Source organism: Garra rufa, chromosome 9 (assembly GCF_049309525.1).
Source record: "Garra rufa chromosome 9, GarRuf1.0, whole genome shotgun sequence".
In the NCBI taxonomy this organism is placed as follows: Eukaryota; Metazoa; Chordata; class Actinopteri; order Cypriniformes; family Cyprinidae; genus Garra; species Garra rufa.
The window spans coordinates 40,190,093-40,198,791 of NC_133369.1; positions in this window are offsets into that span (position 1 = coordinate 40,190,093).

The window sequence follows — 8,699 nt, forward strand, 5'->3', positions numbered from 1 at the left end:
GTGTTCCTCTTTCTCTGCTTGCAACAGTACAGCGCTTCCAGTAGGGGTTGTGGTGCGCTTGTGGACAGGAGAAGGAGAATCTGTCGTAAACGTGCACTGGAGATTGAAGCGGGAAAATACAGCTCAACCACTGGATTACTTCCATGATGTTTTCTCTACCTTTCTGGGCCTTCAAAGTAAAAGTAGCTTAGGCTGTCAATCACCTCTCGGATACCATTAAAAAATATCTTCAGTTGTTTTCAGAGGATGAACAAAAATCTTAGGAGATTGGTGCAACATGACAGTGAGCAATAAATGACAGAATGTTTGGGGTGAATTATCCCTTTAAATAAATGTTCAGTAAAATTTTCAAATTATTATTTTTTTAATTTTGTTACAATTTGTTGCAAAACTGTCTCTAACTTCAAAATAATATCCTAGCTTAACAGCAGCTAATGTGTTTTACAAAACATCATAAACACAGTACACTGTAAAAAGTTTTCACAAAACAAGTTCAGCAGCTGCCTTAAGTTTTTAAGTTAAATCAGCTTAAAACTACAAGTCATTTTAACTTATTACAATAAAAAAAGACTTGTGAGTTTAAATGAAAGTTGATTTCACTTAAAATCTTTAGGCAGCTGCTAAACTTAAGTTTTTAAGTTGAAACTGGTGAAAACTTTTTACATTGTAGTGGACCTCACTATTTATTTATTTATTTATTTACATATGTTTATTGTACTTGAATACACTTATTTGAATAGGGACCTGTTTTGATTTGTTATAATAAAAAATAATTTTTTGTAATTTGCCTTACCTTCTTGGAAAGTGAGATGTGTTTCTTGAAGTCTCTGGTTAGAGTCTGGTAGAATGGATAATGCATAAATTGAATGCATGCCATGTTTTTATGGCCATCTGAATGGGGCGGAGGTGAAAGATTTAGGGGAGGAGAAACTCAGCTATTCTGTTTTAATGCTATTAATATTGTTCTCAGGATGAATAAAAACTGTATGTAGATGGCAACAAAAGCCGGCTTTTCTCAAAAGTCAGTGGGGGGTTAAAGAATAGAGTGACATAGTCTTATAATCAGTAAGAACGTGCTTTCAGTAATATTTTGCATCATATATCAATGTTTTCCAGCAAGTGACTTTTTTTTTTATTTGCATTTTTTTTTTAAAAGATCATTTACTTTTTGGTGAGGCCAGTAAAAATGTAAATTTCAGGATGAATACATTCATACTTACTTTCCTGTTGAGCTTTGTAAGTAAGTAAGTAAAGTAAGTAAAATTTATTTATAAAGCACATTTAAATTCAGAATTACACTGACCAAAGTGCTGAACAAAACCCATACAACAAAATTACAATAATGATAATAAAATAATATCAACAACAACAACAGCCATATACATCAAATTAATAGCCTGGAGAGGCGAGAGAGTACAAATGTGTCTTAAGTCTGGACTTGAAAATAGCAAGATTAGGTCTGGTGGCAACTGATTCCACAGACGTATAGCAGCAACTGCAAAGACTCTGTCTCCTTTTAATTTAAGTCATGACAGAGGGACATGTAGAGCTTTATTAGCCAACCTGAGGGACTTAGGCATGGAATACAAATGAATAAGTCAGAAATATAAGATGGAACTTGTCCATTTAGAGCTTTAAAAACAATAAGTAACATCTCAAACAGAATTCTAAAAAAAGACAGGAAACCACGCTAAAATTTATGAAATATGATCCTGTTTTTGGGTGCCGGTTAACAGTCTAGCCGCTGCGTTCTGAACCTGCATCTGCTGAATCTGCAGCCGTGCCAATGAATGCCAACACATAACCAATGACAATAATCCAGGCATGATGTGATAAATACATGAATGACTTTTTCCAGATCTTGAAAGGAAAGTGAGGATTTCAGTCTGGAAATGGTCCTCAGCTGATAAAAACTGTTCCTAACAATGGAGCTTCTGCTGCACAGTGTCTGACTAGAATAGAGATGTGGGGTTTATCCTCATTTCACAAAATATACGGATTGGCTGTACACACGAAAATGCAAGGGTGTCGTTTTTAGATTTATCTACTCCCGGTTTAAAAAAATAGTGGTTTCAGGCTCCTAAAACGTCGCATCCATCTGGACTTGACCCTTTCTGTAACAACATTAAAAACTCAGCTAAGATTGAGGAACAGCTGATCATAGCCATATATGGACACTGCAGGTGATGCTGGAAATCCATTTTTTGTTTGTTGAGACAAGTACAAGCTTTCGAACAATTTGGAAAAAACAAGAAATCAGCATGATGGCATATTCCATGTTGCCAGATAGTTTTTTTAAAAGCAAATCTGTCAGTACCCAGGTTTTTGCTGTTTCTTAATTCTAAGAATGTGAAGAACGGACTTGCATTCTTGTGGAGAGCAGTCTTGCCAGGCTACCTTGAAAGAACAATCTCAGAGGGACGTGAAGGCACAGAATGCATCTTTGTGAGAATTGAGATGCGCTATGATCTTGTTGCTCAACTTACTGTCCAAGCAGAGTAGCTGCCAATGTACAATAAATGCAAAAAAACATCACAAACATTTATTAGTGTTGCTTGCCAAAGGCAATTATTATTGATGCAATAATTAATAATAATAATTATTATTATTATCTGTAATACAACAGGGCCATTGAATGCTTGAATCTGATTGGCTAACAAACGTTCTATGGTGTGCATTATTTTCAGGGAAACGCATGGCGAACATAGTTCCAGGCAGGTCTTGACCGCATCACATGTCTATATCACTTTGCCACATGAATTCAGACTTTTCAAAGGTCCTTACAACCTAAAACTGCAAAATAACCAAAACCCACAATGACAATGACTACATACAAATAAATACAGTAAATAATAGGATAAAAAATGTCATATTATTTCCATGTTTTTGCCACAAAATTGCATTGTATCATGTACGGAAAGCACATATTCTCTTTCTCCCACTCTCTCTCCCCTACAGACACACACACAAAATGTCAGAATGTCAGCATACGCACTAATGTTAGCGCTGCTCTGATGAGTAACAACTTAAAACTACTTGACATTTCTTTCTAGCAAGAAAAAACAGTGCTGTTCATAAAGAAAATGTACTTAAAGTTTCACTATTAGTAGAGATGCTGCTGTTGAACACTTTTGAGAGATGCACAGACTTAGAGAGAGAATTCACAAGTTTAAAGGGGTCCTATTATGCTTTTTCACTTTTTGAAATTTAGCCAGTGTGTGGTGTGTATGTTTGGGCATAAAAAACATAAACAAAGTTACAAATCTCAAAGTCCACTCCAAATGGAGATATTTAGTTTTTAAAAAATCCCTTTTCAAGAACTACAATGAACAGGGCTACAGTGTTTGTTTTCCTGATGCTTTGATGTCACACCGTAAACCCTGCCTATACAAAATTCAGATCTTTGGTGGAAGGGGGAACTTTAGCAATGTGTTATATATGTATTTATGCGAGCCGCAAGTCAGCTCGTATAAAAGCGATATAAACGTGAGCTTTGACTAAAATGTCCGGGAACTGCTCCAGTAGCCATGCTTGACGTGCAGTATAGAGGGTTGAAACATGTAAGCTGACAATCATCCGTGGATGTGTCGGAGCCTGTCTTAGACGTACAGTGTGTGGTAAGAGATTTATTCATCATACAGTGTAGATAGCTTCACTAGCCTTATGGTTTCGGGCATGTAAATAATTAAATACATTAGCACAATAATGATAATATCATGTATGGGCGATCTCACAGGCTGACGATAGCACCAACAGTACCTACTGTAGCGTATATTTACATGCCCCAATAAAAATCTTCTGTGCCCCAGTAAAATCTCAAATTTGAGTTATAATTTAACTTGATAATCCAGAATTCTATATGCAACAACTGAAATAACACTTCTAAAAGCAACGCAGTTTAACCGAAGACAAACTGGCCAATGCACGCAGATATCCATGCCCACGTTTCTGTGTATTTTACTGCAATGCGAACGTCACGCAGCCTTTCACGCAGAAGTGTCAGCATGCAGTTGAGGTGAGCTATGAAAAAAATGATGAAACCAGTGCTCGAAAGTGGCCTGGTACACACCTGTACGCCGCACTTTTAGCAGCACTGTGCCCTACATTAATTGCCTTAAAAAATGTTCAGAATCTTTATGTGAAGTATGATGAAGATGCTTAAATAAATATGTTCATAAAGCATTAAGACATTTACTTATAGTGCTTGTTGCAGTGTAGGAATAGTTGGTTACATACATTTGTATAGTTAATTGTGTTGTACATGCAATGGCTTTCAAAAAAGAAAAATGATATGAGTAATGGGGGGCCTGTGCCCCAGTAGAGCTTTAGGTCTAGTAACGCCCCTGATCTGACATAATGACTTCATTATCACATGGCGCAGCTGATTGGTTCTTTTTGAATCAGCAGCCAATGAGCTTCCCCGGCTCCACCTGTATAGATCTGCTAAGGGGTGATTCATATATGCTATATGGGGGTTATTTCATATGCTATGTTCATTAATTACATTCAACAGAAAACCTCAACTGCTCAATTGTAGACATTCTTGTCTTGATCACTCAGTCAGGGCGGGTCTAAGGTAATACGACATGTCATTCAACTATCGTGGGAGCGGCCTTGGTCGGTGTGGTGTCACACAGACAAGATGCTGAGAATGGCTTGATTTGAAAAAGGGGATATTATTTATAAAGATTAATAAAATGCCACTGCATAGTTTTTTTTCTTTATATGGTGGTTTTGTATGCACACTGCCAACACATTTATGTTCAAACAACATGTGAAAGTGAGTTTTGCATTCGATGACCCCTTTAGGATAATCAAATATCGAAACTAAAACATAACCATTAACCATTAATTATGAGTTCATTAGGACTGTACGGGTCACAATCAGAATGAATTATATAGATTATTACTTGCTTACTTTGCTCAAGAACATTATTCGTCTGCCATAAATCCATGTGTCATATTAACAAGAAACTATGCTAACTGCAGGAAGTGAGCTGTAATCACAATTTTGCAAAGCTGTTTGCAAGTTTTCACTGACGCTATAGTTTCAGAAAACATCACATTGCGACAGTTGTGAAACCTATTTTTAAGAAACACAAGTGTGAAAAGCACATAAGGTCAGTGTGACAGGTCGGAATGTTCCCTTTGTTTGATCTTTGAGATGTCATGGCATCTCCTAACTGGTATTGAATGCTAAAAAGTGACTTTTGTAATCTTAACTTCAGAAAGAGACAAAGGTGCCCAGGTCCTGTAGCTACAAAACAATCCCAAAATGATCAGCCCTCCTCCAGCATGCTTGTCTTTTGGTATGAGGTGTTTGTGCTGATATGCTCTTTAGGTTTTCATTAAACTTGGCGCTGTGCATTATGGCCAAACATGTCCACTTCGGTCTCGTCTGTTTAAAGGACATTATTCTAGAAGATATTTGTTAGATATCAGATGCAACTTTGCAGTTTCCTGGGACGTCCACTCCTGGAAGGAGAGTTGTCTGTTTTAAATGTCTTTCACTTGTGAATCAAATTGTTTGGACATGGCTGTATTACTCTTCTCAGATTGATGGCAGCAACAAATGCTTCTCTAAGATGATTGCTGATGTCTTTCCTCCCTTAACACACACCTGAAGGCTCCAGACCAGCAAACTGCCAAAGCTTATGCTTTTATAGAGGCACTCAAACTTGCTGATGATCAGTTAATCAAAGGACTGTTATTTATATATTTTTTGTTGTTCAATAAATAATGAAACTGTGCAATTTGTCATGTGTTGTTGTTCATCTGAGGTTTTGTTTTCCAAATTTTAAGACCAGCCAAGGACCAGATTTTTTTTATGATGTCCTGATACAGAAAACCAAGAAATTCAATAGATTGTCCTACTTTTTCACATGACTGTATCTTCTTAACAATATAAATATGAATCAACACATTAATTATTAATTGTAAAAACACAAATACATTGAGTGATGAAACATTTAGGCTTGATAAAAAAATAAAAAAATAATTAAAAAAGGTCATATGGTCACAGGTCACCAATGGGTTTCACAAATGTCACTATTTAAAGTTGTCTAAAACCACAGCAGCCAAATTTTGTAAACAACTTTGCAAAGCTGTGACTACAGCTCTCACCCTGTGGTTTGAAGCATAGTTTCTTGTTAATACAATATGTGGACTTATGATAGATGAATAGATTATGCTCTTGAGCCAAGTAAGCAAGTGCTAATCTGTATTAATTGTACTAATTGTTAATTCTGAATGTGACCCGCATGGTCCTATTAAACACACCAAAAAAAAAAAAAAAGATTTCTTTATGGGTTTAAATATTTGTATTAACCAAAAACAGGGGTCCCTAAACTTGGTGTTGGAGGGCCAGTCTCCTGCAGAGTTTATTTCTAATTTGCCTCAAAACACCTGCCTGGAAGTTTCTAGCATGCCTAGTAAGAGCTTGATTAGCTGGTTCATGTGTGTCTAATTGTGGTTGTAGGACCAAGTTTGGGCACCCCTGCTCTATAAACATCCTATGTCAACTGTGATTAATGCTGCACTTATGCCATAATTCAGAGATGACAACATGTAACATTCTACTCTATGTGAATTATGGAAAGCTATGTGTAAAATGTCATATATTGTACTGTCATCTCAGAATTATGGGAATTGCAACATGGCTTGAACGCAACATTAAACAAAGTGCGTGCACCTGAAAGTATGTGCAGCAAAAAGCCAATCACACAGAACAAGGGGGTCAGTCTCACAAGAGTAGGTGCAATTCACTTTTCTGCTAAAGATTAAAGTGTCATTATTAAAAATATAATGAATTTAAATGTCTTTACAGGGCAGAAATAAACACTGCTGTTGAAGCAAAAGTTTGAGAAGGCAGCAGAAAGAAAATACACCGATCAGGCATAAACACTAAAGTTAATAAGAACTGAGCGGTTTAAGTTTTCTGAAGAGATGCAATTGTGAAGATGTATGAATTAGGATTTAGAAAATAGCTAACTTGAAAATAGTTTATTCTTCTTATATTTATACCATTAATATTAGTATAAATATTAATGATTAATATGAATTCTATATATTATCTATTATTATTTGGTTTTCTTATAATGTCATTTAGCCTGTATTAGGGTTTTACACACTCACACACTCACACAAAAAGCATGTAGTTTCAACTATGTACTTTTATTATTATAATTTTTTAAATTGAAGTGAACTTGAAGCAAAAATGAAACTGCAGTTATTAGCTAAATACAAATAATAAATGACAGTTGACAATGAACATGAGAAAATACATCAGAATGTAAAATACATCAGAAAGTAAAAATAGAAATAGAACACAAATGTAATAAAGACCAAGTTCCAGTGAAATCCTGTATCTTCAGGATCCTCTGTGAAGCCTTTAAGCCAATCAATTCTCAATAAAAAGAAGCTAAAAAAGAAAAATACATTATTTGTACTAGGAAACCAGTTACAATATGAAAGTTAAAATTTATAGAGATTGTAAGAAAGAACTTTACCTGTTGACAGTCTGTGTAGCTGGATGGTTGGGCTCCAGAAAATCAGTAATGAGGTGATTTGACAGTTATAATGAATTACAATGAAAACTTGCAAACAGCTTTGCAAAATTGTGATTCCAGCTCACTTCCTGCAGTTAGCATAGTTTCTTGTTAATATGACACATGGATTTATGGCAGATGAATAGATTATGTTCTTGAGCAAAGTAAGCAAGTATATATATACACACACACACACACACACACACACACACACACACACACACACACACACACACACACACACACACACTTCTAATATTTTTTTGTTTATTTTTATTAACAAAAAAAAAAAAAACAGTACCTGTTTCTGTGAGTATCTGTGAAAATGATAACAGCCTCATCATTCATATATTTGTAGATCATGATAGCAGTATAGCACCACACTACCATGGTAAACAGTAGCCTAACTAAGTAGCCTAACTATATGGTTTCTAAAAAAAAATATATGAAAAACAGTTTAATATACAGTGCCTTGCGAAATTATTCATACCCCTTCATTTTTTTTCACATTTTGTTATGTTGCTGCCTTATGTTAAACTACGTTAAATTACTTTTTTCCCACATCAATCTACACTCCCTATTCCATAATGGCAAAGCAAAAAATAGGTTTTTAACATTTGTGCAAATTTATTAAAAATAAAAAACTGAAAAGATCCTGTTGCATAAGTACTCATACCCTTTTCTGGGACACACAAAATTTAGCTCAGGAGCATTCATATTGCTTCTAGATGTTACTACACTTCGAGTGGAGTTAAACTGTGGCAAATTCATTTGAATGAGTATGATTTAGAAAGGCACACACCTCTCAGAAAAGGTCTAACAGCTGAAAATGCATATCAAAGCAAAAACCAAGTCCTGAGGTCAAGATAACTGCCTGTAGAGCTCAATGACAGACTTGCGTTAAGGCAATGATCTATGGAAGAGTTCAGAAACAAATCTGCTGCATTGAAGGTTCACAGAAGCATGTAGCCTTCATTATCCATAACATAAGATTGGTACAACTAGGACTCTAGAAAATGTCTGCCAGCCCCCATCCAAGCTGACAGAGCTTGAGAGGTGAAAAGGTGAGGCAAAGAATGGCAGATAATTGCCAAATGCAGATGTGCAAAGCTTGTCACATCATACCCAAAAATACTTGAGGCTGTAAAGGTG